The sequence below is a fragment of the Rattus rattus genome, chromosome X, assembly GCF_011064425.1.
Source record: "Rattus rattus isolate New Zealand chromosome X, Rrattus_CSIRO_v1, whole genome shotgun sequence".
NCBI classification, from domain to species: domain Eukaryota; kingdom Metazoa; phylum Chordata; class Mammalia; order Rodentia; family Muridae; genus Rattus; species Rattus rattus.
This window is the reverse complement of record NC_046172.1, coordinates 95,860,060-95,873,918: the sequence shown is the minus strand read 5'-3', so window position 1 is coordinate 95,873,918 and position 13,859 is coordinate 95,860,060.

Here is a 13,859-nt window from a genome sequence, read left to right as displayed (position 1 = left end):
GAATTCTAAAAGAACTCTTACTAGATTTACCCAAGTTCAGGAACTTCTCTATCTTTTCTTCTCTCCAGTTGGGAGTGACCAAGGAATCGTAAAGTGGGTGTGTATCTTCTATATCCTAGGATCATCTAGCCTAAGTTTAAGGCAACTAGCCCAATGCTTGATTTGTATAAAATTGTGTATCCATCCCCAGTCTTCTCAATATCCTACATAGAGATTTTCCCAGTTCCTCTCACATTTGATTCCAAATGGATTTCCCATTTAGAAAACAGAGAAGGAACTAAGCCCTATCTCCTTGGAATGGGAACAGTCACATGTCCATGGGTCCCCAATGAACTTCTGTGATGGTGAGAATATTTCAGGAGAGGAGACAGCCTCGGGAACAGCTATAGCAAGAGACTTCTCCAGCAGAAACCCGATGACGGCATAGCTTTACTGACTTCCTTCATGATCTAGTTTGCATAGGATCTTTTCTTTCTTCCTTTGTTCTTCTTTTTTATGGAATTTATTGAGCCTGTTCTTGGGCAACATGGGGCCATTTGGACCCATACCTAGGCCTCAGTTATATATTGCCTTCGCTTTTTAAGAGGATTAGGCTTCTAGACTCAAATTGGTTTTCTAAGTAGGGAAGGTGTATTTTGAAAGTCATACGGGGCACAGGAGGGCCCATGGTCCTATTATTTAGAGCTGGAACCCTGAGATGGCAAAGGATGAGTACTGACCTAGGCATTTAGAATACGTCAGGGCTGATCTGGAGTTTAGAGGCTGTCATGCTTCTGCCTCTGCCCTACTAAAACCACATGTGTAGTGCCACTCACTATTCTGGGAATCATGTAGGATTTCCTCTTCTTTCAATCATGGCCACCTGGAGCAAGAATAGGTCACTGACTTTTCATGCTTTCCTTTTGATTAGAGAGGCCTCTATCTGCCTTCGGTGCAAAATGAAGTTTCATTAGCCATCACACCAAAGGCTTCTTAGTGGTCACTTGTATGCCCCCTCTTTAAGGATTAATGTAGAGCTCCCGCTTTGGCCAAACTGGTGTGAGATTGGCTATCTTTGGGAAGTGAAGTGTTTCTTAAGCTGTTTGGAGTCAAAATATTCTGGAATTAGAAGTGATTTTGCCCCTCTTTAGCATACTTGGGGTTAGGGAAGTAGAGAATTCTCAATTGAAAGTAAGTCACTTTCCTGCTTGGGTAATAAGGCCAGGTGAGTTGCAAAAGGTCAAAGAGAACACAAAAGTCAGAAGACAAAGTCTTGTAATCTAAAGCAAAGACCCGAAGGTTTCAGAATGTCTCAAGTCTGGGCAATAACTCAAGGAAATAAATGGCTATTTGTCATTCCATTTCCTGTTTTCTTTCTCTATTTAGATGCCTATATTTGTTCTCAGTTTCGACTCTGTTATCAATTTCTCATTCCGTAGCAAAACATCCATTTTTTTTGACATGTGCGGCACTTCCTCCCTCTTGAATTCTTTGCATCTTCCCACCCTCACAACTGGGCATATGCAGCTTCATAGTCTAAGTTTTGCCTTGGGATTGAAGGGAAATAATTTTCCATTTCGACAATTCCTGGTTCTACCCCAGTTCAGTCACAAGTAGGTTGGTAGAAATCAACCTGATTCTGGCCCTTTCTTCTTTTCTGTTTTAGTCTCAGCAGATCTTTTCAAACGTTGTCCTTTCGGCTCATGAATGTTTAGGTATTTACCTTCTAAGCAAGCATTGTACAGAACACTTTGTGCTTCTTTTGAAATCTGTCGTTTTGTGAACAGTGTAATGTGCTCAGATAAATAATCAGCTGAACAGGAAAAGAGTCTACCCATCTATTCAAATTGGCAAACTATTGTTAGTTGGTTTCTTTAAATTTGCTCATAGTTTTGAAAAGCTGCAATATAATATCATGAGAGACCACAGATAATTGTTCCTGTCATTTGGTTGGGCTGAGTAGAGACTGGGGGTGGGGTGGGGGGTGGGGGTGGGGAAGCAGGAACAATTTGTTTAAACTTTTACCACTATTCATTAAGTTCTCTCTGTTATAACATTATGATCTGTGTTTGCCACTTATTGAATTATTTAAGCTAAGCTGGTAGGCAATTAAAATTAATTTAAGTCAAAAAGTATCTAACACATCTAGGCTAAAGAAAAAAAAACTTAGTTGAAATGTATTTGTCCTTCCAATACTAGATTTACCTAAACATTTTCCTTTTAACATCAACTGTTCATGATCCAGGACTGCCTGTCCATGTATGTCCTGTAATTAGCAGGCTTAAGTCTACTGATTAATTCAACAGAGTTCAGAATCCCTGGGGATGTCAATGTCACTGCTTGGCAATACCATATGTATTGCCTATTTTTTCCAGTGACTTTTCTTTCTAAGTTCTCTTAAAGAGGTTTGCGAAAGTAAGAAGTTAAGCTAAAATATATCCAATGTTTGGTAGTGTATCATATTGCAGCATTAAACCAACAACCCTTTATGACTTATACACAGCTAATGCATGGTTTGAGAGTGGATTTTGCATTTTTCATGTGCAGTAAATTATTTAAAATGTTTTTGGTCACCTTTTTGTGCCATTAAACTTGTACAGAAAATGCTTTTATGGCCATTTTCAAAGGGAGAAAGTTTAAAATGGAAACAGCCCACCCTTTCTGCCCTATAGCTGTAGTTAGAATTGAGTATGTGTAGAAAAACGGCTGTAATTGGTGGTTGTAGTGTTAGAGTTTGTTAGCTTGCTAGTGACTACCTTTGGAGAGTAAATGCATGGTCTTGTACATCACATTTCTTAAATAACTCATTTTAACCTCGGAAAAGAATATATTATTCCACGTGGCCCTCTTCCCTCTCTCCACTCCCTGCTCCCAGATATCTTACCATTAACTGTAAATAACCGATTTAGGGGCCAAGAATTCCTGCCAAGTAAAGTCAGAAACGAGCAAATAAACCAAGGGGCGTGTGTGAAGAGAATTTTACAACAATTTCTCAGAAGTTATTGACCATTTCTAAAGGAAAGGCATGGTTATCAAAGCTTCAGCTGTCTTTGACCTAAAAATCAGAGGCAAATTGAGAGGGTCTTTGGCTGCCAGATTACATTACAGAATTGAATAATTCTTAGAATCATACAACCCAAGGATGTCACTGATCCCTGCACTAGTTGTGAGGTATTTGGATGCATCAAAGGTTTGTTGACCTATATTTATTGGGGACAAAAGAAAAGCAAAACAGAGATGTGCAACGAATGCTCAGGGGTTTCAGCTAGGCCCCAGTCAGCAAAAGCAAGGAGGTGAGTTTAGATAGATGCATTGTCTGTTTCCCAGGCAATGCTTAGACTTTGAGTGATACAAAGGCAGTGTTTCAAGAAGACACTCTCTTCTTTGGTTTGCTGTTCTCTCTTGGACTGGTATGTTTGGCAAGGCCCATGTAAGCTGGTTAGAGCAGGTCTTTTATCTCCCCCACCATAATTTGATGAGGGCTCTTTGGTTTGAGGACTTCAAGGCTGTCTAGAGAAGTTCCCCCATGTGCGTGAGGTGTTGTGAACTGTGAACACTGTACATCTTCAGTGTTCAATACTGGGCAGCCAAAGAGCTGCTCTTGCAATCTTTTTTGGCTCTCAAGCTCTGTTCTCCATCGAATTCTCATTTCTGTGTACATTTGCAAGATGTGTGTAATGTCATTTTCAAAAAATAAATTTGATTTCAATATTTTGGCTGACATTCTCGTTTTTTTTCAATCACTGGACCAATGATCATGTAACCACAAAATATCTGAGCTGGCAGGAAAGTTAGACATTAGATTATTCAACCCCTTAATTTTATAGATGAGGAAGCTGAGAATCAATGTACGATGGAAATACCATAATTAACAGCACACCATGTCTGCAGCATATAAGATCTTGGATCTCTTTCTATAGTTGAGCAGGAATCAAATCTCTTTTTGTGTAAAAAAATACTTTGGCTAAGGTAAGTCTGTGTCACAAAATAAGAGGCAATGTCTGTTAAGGTGTAGAATGACTTTTCATATTTCTTGAAAATACCTTTAAATGCCATTCATCAGGAGGCTACTGGCACAACCACTGTGGGAGAAGATATACATAGACGTTAAATTCATTAATATTGGATTTACCTTTGACCATAATGATTAACTTCTCATACTAGACATGAGGCTTTAGACAAGAAACAATGTGGGAGAAAATAGCACAAAGAAAAGAGGCTGAGATCTCGGGGACCACTTTGGTCCATACAGTTCTGTTAGGGCTAGCCTTCATGCATACCTAACCATCGTTGAAGAAGCATCCCTATGCACTCTCCAGGACTGAGAGGATTAGGAATTCTTCCTGCATGTAGTATTTAATGAGTCCCATGAGCATCAATCTGGTGGAGACAAAGTAGATCAAGATGGAACTTCTTGGTATTTCTAATTCAAATAAAAGTTAGATGTAGACTCATTAGGTCTCTTTAAATAAAAACAAAAATCTCTTAAAACTTCATCAGTCTCTGGTGAAAAGAGAAAAATCATTTGAACATTGTGTGCATATGGGTATTTCCAGAAGCAACAGGCTACATTTAAAGGACTATATTTAAATTTGAAATCATATCTTTTTTCCAATATAGTGATTGAAAATGTTCTTTTTGCAACAATTGATCAGAGAAGTAAATAGGTATTTTTTCCCCAATATCCCAATCAAGCAAAATTTAAGGTCACTAATTCTGCATGGGATTCAAGTCAAATCTATCTCTTTTCTTTTGAGTTCTAGTTTGTCTCAAAGGGTGGATTAGCCTAAAAGAATGAAGAAAAGGAGAAATGGATATGGGTTGAGTTGTAAAAATCAGGTATTTGGTGTTTGAAGGGAATTTTTCTTAAGAGCACCCAATCTTCTCCTCTTCTCCCCACCCCTTTTATCCTCTTCTTAACCTTATATGAAGGAACAGTACATCAGCAAGCTTGTGGGTAATGCTGACCATCAAGTTCCTCTGTACAGAGACTGGATTGAAACTGTGTGTAAAACCAGTGATTTCAGGTGCACTAGTCCCACGTGAGGGTTCTGAAGCCCTCCCTCACTTGCCAAATCTATGCTGTGATGAATTCTATTTCTTTTTCCCTAAGGGTGGATGTAAAGTGAGTAACTTAAAAAATATTAAAATTAAAAAAAGCATACAGTATAATCCATACAGTGAAGTGCGATAAAAAAGAAAAGAGATACAAAACAAACAAACAAAGATTTGGCTAGAACGCACAGTCTCATGAGCCCTTCAGGGCCACTATTTGCATCCCTCCCTAAAAATCAGACTGAAGAGACTTGTTATTTTTTCTGTAAGGTTTCCATAATCATAGGGGTTTTTGTTTGTTTTTGTTTTTTAGAGAAATTTTGTTTTTAAATTTCAAGACAAAACTTCCATAAATAAAGAATAGGTCTTCCCAGTTATGACAAGGAGATGACATAATGGACCTGAGATGAAATGTGGTGATTTATAGGACTTTGCATGTCAGAAATCAGTGGGCCAACTGGAATATGGAAGAAATGGGAAACAGGAAAGAGAGAAAAGCTAGACTTGATTAATTCAGCCTGAATGCCCCCTGTTTGCTGAGTCTCCTCTATTCTGGACAGCTTAGTAGCCTCTTACATGCCTCGTCCCCTGACTTCAGGCCTGGCGTTACAACGCTCACTCACACTTCAGTCTTGCTGACACAGTCTACCCTTCTTTCCTTGCCTAGAAAAATACCCTCTGAATGCCCTTCCACATTCCTCCACCTGTCTAAATGTCAGACGTAGCCAAACCCTACCAGCAACGGAACTTAACGCATATTTATAAGAAAAACAAACCCAAACATGAAGAAAAACTGGCAAATTTCTACCCTGAACTTTCCAGGGCAGGCTTGATCTTATATAATTCCCTCCCCCTTTCCAAATAAAGGTGATTTGTTAAACATATAACTAAATGTGATTTTGTTTTTATATATTTCTAAAAAACAGTTCCATAAATACACTCACAAATTGGAAAACATCCCTTGTCAGGCCACACATCAGCACTGAGTGTATGGAAAATAGGATTCCTTTAGGAGAGAGGCTTTCCCCAGGTTTCCTCCTCGGCTTATCTCCCATCTCTGTGACTGTATGAGAGAAGTAGCGCCCCTTCATTTGGAGTCCATTTTCAGTACACGACAGCACAGTTGCAAGGAGGCAGCCTACAGTAAGACAGTGATTTCTCTTTGCAATTTTCACCAATCAAGAGGAGTCAGCTTAAATCATTTCGATCCTTTCTTTCCCCTGCTTTATATTCCTGAACAGTTTTGAGATTCGGAGAATGTTTTCCTAGACCAAGAGAGAGACACGTCCTATATTTCTGAATTAAGGCCCATGACCTCCTCTATCCGGAAATGAACCAGTTCGTATAGAATTGCACTCTGTCAAAAGTGGACAGGCTTTTACAAACATTGCATCCAGTATTTTCCCAAGTTTCTAGGTGGGGGGATTACATGATCCTTCAAATTGGGATTATTCCAAAGGCCAGTTCTAGGATCCCGTTGTAATCAACTCATTAGACTGCCCAGCAGGCTGGGAAACTGTACATAGCTTCAATGACTATTTCATCTGTGAATTGTCCAGCATACCCCTACACTTTTCTATGGATAGGATCACTAGAGCATCCCGTGAAAATGGAATGCCTGATTTAGATGCTGTGGGGAAATCAGGTTCTGCGATTTTCCCGAGCTACTCATTAATGTTTCTAGGCTTCTGGCCCATGGGCCACACTTTCAGTAGCAAAACACTAAGGTCAAAGCACTCGCTGTTCAGAAAAGGAAGAAATGGAGGCCTAGGGAATAAAAATAATACATTTGTGCTCATAGAGGCAGAGGTGGCTAGCTCTGCAGACGCCTGACCCCTGACCAAGTGCTGTTTCCATATGACCTGGCTGCCCATCATCAACAGGTCCTTAAAGCAGCCTGCTGAAATAGCACTGTTTCTAATCAAAGGCTAATTAGGAAAATGATGTTTCCTGAAAGAGAAGCAGCCCTGGCTTGTCTCAGTAATGAGTGGGCACACTGGCAGGAACAAGACAAAAGGTGGGGGAAGGGACAGAATTTATGTCTTACTTTAATTGAAGAAATGAGTCAAAGCCCCCCCCCCTTACAAAGAACTAGGGGTGGGAGAAGAGTTATGGTCATACAATGTCCACATAATCCTCTAGGGTGGAACTGAAGCATATACACAGACACACAGCCCCAAAAGCCTTCTGGACATGCTGGGACGGAGGCGCTGCAAGGAGCTGAGAGCCCCCGAAAGTGTTGGAGTAGTGTGATGAAGGCTGGAAGATATAAGCTCTAGTATAATAAAGCATTAATGATGAAAAATGAGCTAAGAATTACTCCAAGTAGAATAAATCTTTACTTTAATGGTTCCCTTCAAGCACAGGCTTCACTCAGGAGGTGAAACTTGAGCCAAGGCTTAAATAAGCTGAAGTTTGTTAGTCAAAGGGTGAGATGGGACATTTCTGACAGAAATACCAGTATGAGCAAAGACAAAGAGGTATGATCTATTTCTAATGTGTTCGGAGATCAGAAAGACCTTCAATGGTGTGGAGCAGCCTACAGTATGCAGTGCACGAGAGTGAGTAGTTGAAAACCATTTTGAAAAGGTCAACTGAGAATCATTCCATTGAAAAAATATAGAAAAAAACATTGCCAGGTCCCATGCTAAGTTTAGTGGGTAAAAAGACATGGTGATATATGGCCTAGAACTCTAACTATTTCTTAGCAGACATTAATTGTGGCACAATATGTCAAGTGTTGTGACACAATGAAGTATAACATAGAAGATGCATCTCATAGGATACCCAAAGCACCTAGGGTAGCTGATCTACCTGATCAGGGGTATACGAACCTTTCCAACAGAAGGGACAAAGTTAGTTAAAAACCAAAGGTGAATAGGTCAGCTAAAGGGAAGACAATATTCTAGGTGAGGGAAAAGAATGTGTGAAGTCCCCAAGGGAAAGAAAAATAATACTCAGTGTTGGAACAATTGAAAGAAATCCAACATGGCTCAAATATGCATCAGAACAGAGAAGGGGTAATGAGAGATGCTACAAGGGGGCAGACAGAGGCCAGACCATGGGGGCCTATTAGCCAAATGAAGGATTTTGGATGCTCCGCCCCAAAAAGCACTCAGGAACTCATTAAAGAATTTTAAGTAGGAATAGATAAGAATGTAGTTAAAAATCACTCCTACTGCTGCAGTTTGGAGTCTAGGCCTGAGGGATATGGCGACATGAGACAAGAAGTTCCTTGGAGGCTGATGTCATGATCTCGATGATGCATTATGTCAGCTTAGACAAGAGTAGTGGTCATAGAGACAAAAAGAGGTGAGGTAGTAGAGATTTTTGAGGAAGTAGCATCAACCGGACTCGAAAATCTGAGGGTGTGCTAGGGAGAAAATTTTTGCATTCTGGCTGAAAGAAGTGAATTATGCCAGGAGGGACTCTGAGCTAGAGACAGCTGAAGGATCCTAGGATGTATGAAGGCTTCCTGCTGTCCAGAGACAGGTTCTCACAGAATCTAGGCTGTAGATCCTCTTGGAACAGAGATAGGGAAGTCCTGTTCCCACCTAAGTATCTGGCTCTCTCAGAGTGGAATCCAATCTCAGGGCCTCACGCTTCATTGCAGTTGAACTGGACAAGAGAACAGGGTGAATTACCCAGGATGTCTTCCCTGCTGAGCCACTCAGAGTGCCCCTTACCCCTCATGTCCTATCCAGAACCAACTTCACCACACCTGGTGGGTGACATTACACATGAGAAACGGGCTTAGAGTGATGGAGTGGCCTGCCAATCGTTCCATATCCAGGAAATGACAATTAAATGACCTTTCCATTAGACTGTGGTCTCTTTGCATAATTTTCATGATAAACAACCTCTACAATAATTCCTACCCTTAGATTACCATAAAATCAGAGTTTAAGATCTCCTCCAGCTGTAATGACAAAGAGGTTTCAAGACTTGAGGTTACCATCTCCATTTTGTGTTGTCACCTAACAAGGCAGGCAATATGGGAATGGAAAACCCAACAAAGAAGGTAATACTAAACATGAGGCCTCTTCTTTGGAGAAGCCCAAAAGTAATAGGAAAAGACAAAGAAATGCTCCCTCAAAGCTTAAGACAAGGTTCATTTCCAAGAGAACTGCAACACGAATACGTTGAACTCAAAGGGGTTTGAAGAAATCATTTAATTGGGCCTGTGGCTTGTAGGCTGCATACTTACTGGGTTCTCTTTCCAGTTTTAATCCATTTTCTTCATCTTAAAAACATGTCAGCTGAAGGGGCTGAAGAGATATTCAGTGGTTAGGAGTGCTTGCTGTTCTTCTGAAAGACCTGAGTCCAGCACCTAGCCACCACCTACGGTGGCTCGCAACTGTCTGCAACTTCAGGTGATCTGATACCCATTTCTGACCTCTGCCAGTACCCATCCACATGTTAAACACACACTCATACACATAATAAAAAAAGATAGAATCTTTTATAAGAAAATTTAAAATGTCCGTTCTTGTTCTTAGCACAAAAAGATAATTATGTGAAGAAATGAATACTTAGTTTGAGTTTGTGATTCTGTACTGTATATATTATACCTCTCTCTCTGTCTCTTTGTCTTTCTGTCTCTCTCTGTCTCTCTGTCTCTCTGTCTCTCTGTCTCTCTGTCTCTCTCTCGCTCGCACACACACACACACACACACACAGACACACACACACACAAAGACACCAATTTTCATGTCATGTGGATTTTGTCATACTTGTACTTTTTCAAAGTTCTTTAAAACTGTAGACTGAGGTCAGTGTTTTCTTGGGAGTGCTTTCTCTCTCTAGAAACCTCAGCTCCACCAGGTCTTAAATTTTCCTCAGTTTTACTTCTAAGTCTCCTTCAAAATAATCTTCAGGCTATAGAAAGGATGAAAATGACTCCCCTCTTAGCCTCCTTCCGATCACGCTGTCTTCTACAGAGTTCTATCTCCCTTACTTACAGCCAGTGTTTATTATTAGTCTATTTTGCGTGTGTGCACGGAACAAGCCTGTCCAGAGGTACTTGATGAATGGCATCAATGAGAGGGGGAGAGGTGTGGACAGCTTGTTCCAGCCCTGTAAGTTATAAGGAGCTCTGTGCTTGTCCGGCAATAGCATAGCTTTGTGGACTCGAGGCAAGCCTGTGCTTCCTCTGAAATGTTCTTTCACTGCAGGCACAAAAACACAGTAAACCGCGGCCCGAAAAAAAAAAGCCAACCCTGTCCCCCCATGAATGGAGCTTTGTAAGCAGGTTAATGTATAACACTTTAGAAAGCTGGGGAGAGAGTGTGTTTACTTTTCCAACAGGAACCACATCAGGGGTGTCAGATGCCAATAATCCCAGGATTCTGTGGTCATACGCTTTGAATCTGCAGCCAAACTTTGGCATCCAGATGAGAAGGCGAGTGAGTTCCAACCTCCTCACCACCAAGGATCCTTTTCTTTATTATTATTTTTCCCCTGTGAGCACCACATTTGGAAAGATTTGTATCTGCTAAAGCTACACTGATTACAGAATAATTCATTTTCCCAACGTTTTCCTCACCCAGCTTCTAATCCATATGAGATAACCACACAGAGCTAATGCAATTTCAGTCAAAAGCAAAGAAACACGATAGCTTGCTGAGCTCTCCATGGCTTTGTCTTGGCTGAGTATATGATTCCTATTAGATTTCCTTAACAGTGAGAAACTGCTTGAGGGCACTACTTACTACCTTCAGAGACCCCCAGATCCAGTGCTGCCAATACAAGGTGACAGCAAATTGAAAGGATGTCTATCAGCTTAAGAAACACCAAAGCTCATAAGCCACAAGAACGGTGGACTTAGTTGAGGTCTCTCTGGTTCATTTCACTAACATTTCAATGTCTTGAGTTTATTTTTTCCTATGCGAAAGGTGTGATGAAAGAGAGAATCCCCCAAAGAAAAATAACTCGAGTTTATCCGCCTCCTACTGCTATAGGGAGAATCTCATATGTGAGGATCTGCTTCATCCTCAGCCCAAACCCTCCTCAAATCTGAGGCATCTATCTTCTAGATCAGAGATAAGTTAGACGTTGTCTAGAAGCTCATTTAAGCCAAATACCCCTTAATCACACCAAATACAAAAGAGCATACATCTGTTTCTGTCTATGCCACTATACTAGCAGCTTTTGAGGCAAGGGACCTAGTCTGAGTTTTCTCTGTAGCTCTGTATACAGCCAATCAGTACAGTGTGGTGTCTGACATCAACCAAATCTAGTGAAATGAATCACAGGTGACTTCTAGGCAAGATGAATAATTCAGTTACTAGGACTAGAAACTGGATTATGAACTCCCTAAGAGAAGAATGGCTTATCCATTACTGTGTCTTCAGTATTTGATATACAGTGACTACTCAACAAATGCTTGAATGAATGAATCAATCAATCAATGATTGAATGAATGAATGATGCACTGCATTACCAAAGAGCTGGAGAACAATTATTTCAGGAACATAGGTTAAGAATGACAAGTAGAACTTCCTCACCATTTCTTTTAGTCAGTTGTCACCCAGTCCTACTCTGTCATTGTTTACTAATTGTTCACTACATCTTCTCTGTGAAACTCTCATCTTTCTTCCGCATTACCATTGTTTACATATATAAAGGCACAGGCACTGGTGTGATAAGAAGAGTCTGGGTCAGAAACTTGGACCAATATGGTAGAAAAGCTGCTGCTGGTCCTTGCTCTAAAAGCAGCTCGGGAAAGGACTGCAAATGAATGCAGCCTAGACATGTCTCTCTCCCCTGTGGTGTCACTGGGTGTAATTTAAGCAGAGACATTCTTGCAGTTGTTACACCCAGGCAAGTGTGGGGAATGAAACAGTTGTCTGTGACTGATTTAAACTGTGGTTTTTGACAACTGTGCCCCCGATTGAAGTGTCCCATCTGTTAATTTTAGTGTCCAAGGGAGCTGTGAAATGAGCTCCAACAGCAGCAGGATCAGTTCTGTGGGGTCCTTGACAGCATGGGAAGATTTTCTATTCCCAAATCAAATTGGGAGTTTTCTCTACATACAAGTGCTGTTTAATCAAGATATAGCTCTTTCTGGCAGGATCCTGGGATGAAGGGATAAGGTGGCCAAAATAAGGGGTGATGGTAAAATTGTTCATAAATAAGTAAGGCTATCCTTATGAGAAGGTCACCAAAAGTCCACCTTTCTCAGATTTCCACCCCTACCCTTGCTCACCCTATCCTCACCACCCCCATCGTCAAACTTCAAGTCTCCTGTAATCACCCCACCTCTTCCAGAAAAGGCATCGTATGTCCTCATTTCAGGTTTCAGTATTATTAGAGCATGGGCAACCATTGTCATTTACTGAGGCTTTGTCGCTTGATTGGTAATGTGAGAAAAAAAAATGTGATATTGTGTGGGTAGATGGAAAGGGACAAGGGCAGAAGGGAAAAAAGAGGTTCCTGGGGAAGGTAGTCTTGGAGAAATATCTTGTCAGTGACAAGAGGCAAAGGCTCTTCATGTACGAGGACAGAATGAAGCTAGACAAGGGGAGGGCAATCAATAGAGAGCAAAGAACCCAGGGTACACATTTTGTCTTGGGTGGATCTTGCTTAGCATGTCTATTTCAGAGGAACTTAACAGAGACATTTAAATTCTACACCCCCACCCCCACCCGGTGGCAGGATTCCCAGATGCCCAACCAACGAATCTATGGCGTCTTTACAGCTATATTTGGCCAAACAGGCTCCTGTCCCCACATACCAGCTTGCAGATCTCATGTAAACGTGCTCTACATTTAGGCTGTCCCATCAGATCACCCATTGTTTGCCAGCACAGGCTCTGAAACCCATCCCAAACAGAATCACATGTCTCCATGAGTTCAAACCACAAAGCTCTACAGATCTCCTTTGCATGTGCCTCAAGGGCCTTTTTGTCCTCTGAAAGGCCAAGCTCAAGACTCATATTCCTCAAAGAGATTGTCCCTGGCAAGTAAGGAAGCTTTAGGTCTATGGCCACAATAATCTCAGAAGCCTGTGTGGATGCCCTCTTCCTGTAGGTGTCTATGTCCTTAAGAATGGGATGTCTCAGGAATCAAAATCTTTAAAGAGGGACAAATGGAATGTATGAAGAAGAAACTTTACTTTGAAGGCCCAGATATCCCAAACCCAGGCCCGGGTAAACATGGCAGCCTGACACAAGTAGCCAGGCCCTGCCATAAGAAAATCTGAGGTGACAACTAAGCTAGACAACACTGGAGAAACCTGTACCCCGGGATAGATGTACAATGCCAGTCCTAAGGAGGAGTTTTCTCCCTTTTTCTGGAGTATCAGATCAGTTGGTACGGGGAGCTGCGGTTCACTCATTGATTTTCTTAGCAGTTTAAAGATGCCATCACATTTGTAATCTTTCTTTTATCTTTGTTCTCTACTTAAAGAAGTCAAATTGAGCTAGAGCTCAGAGTGGTAGCAAGCACACAATGTGTACTACTAGAGCAGAATCAAGTCTGCATGGTCTGGGCTCTGGTTTATTCATTGTGTGCTAAGCATTCTGTGTCGCGTTATGTTTTTCAATTCCCATCTTTACCTGCTTTTCCTGAACACATGCTCTACTGTTTTTTAAATGTACCATGCACACAGTAACACTTAATTCTACTAGGAAATGAGGTGCATAAAATGAGAATATTACATTTCTGGTTCTTTTCCATTGCTCCCAACCATAACAGAAGCAATCAGAGAGATAAGAAACCCCATCCCTTCTTTATTTTCTATGTCTTCTTATGGATCAGGAAGAAAATTTATATGTGTTAGGGTCATTTCTTCAATCTTCAGCAATGGAGCTACAAAGATGAATG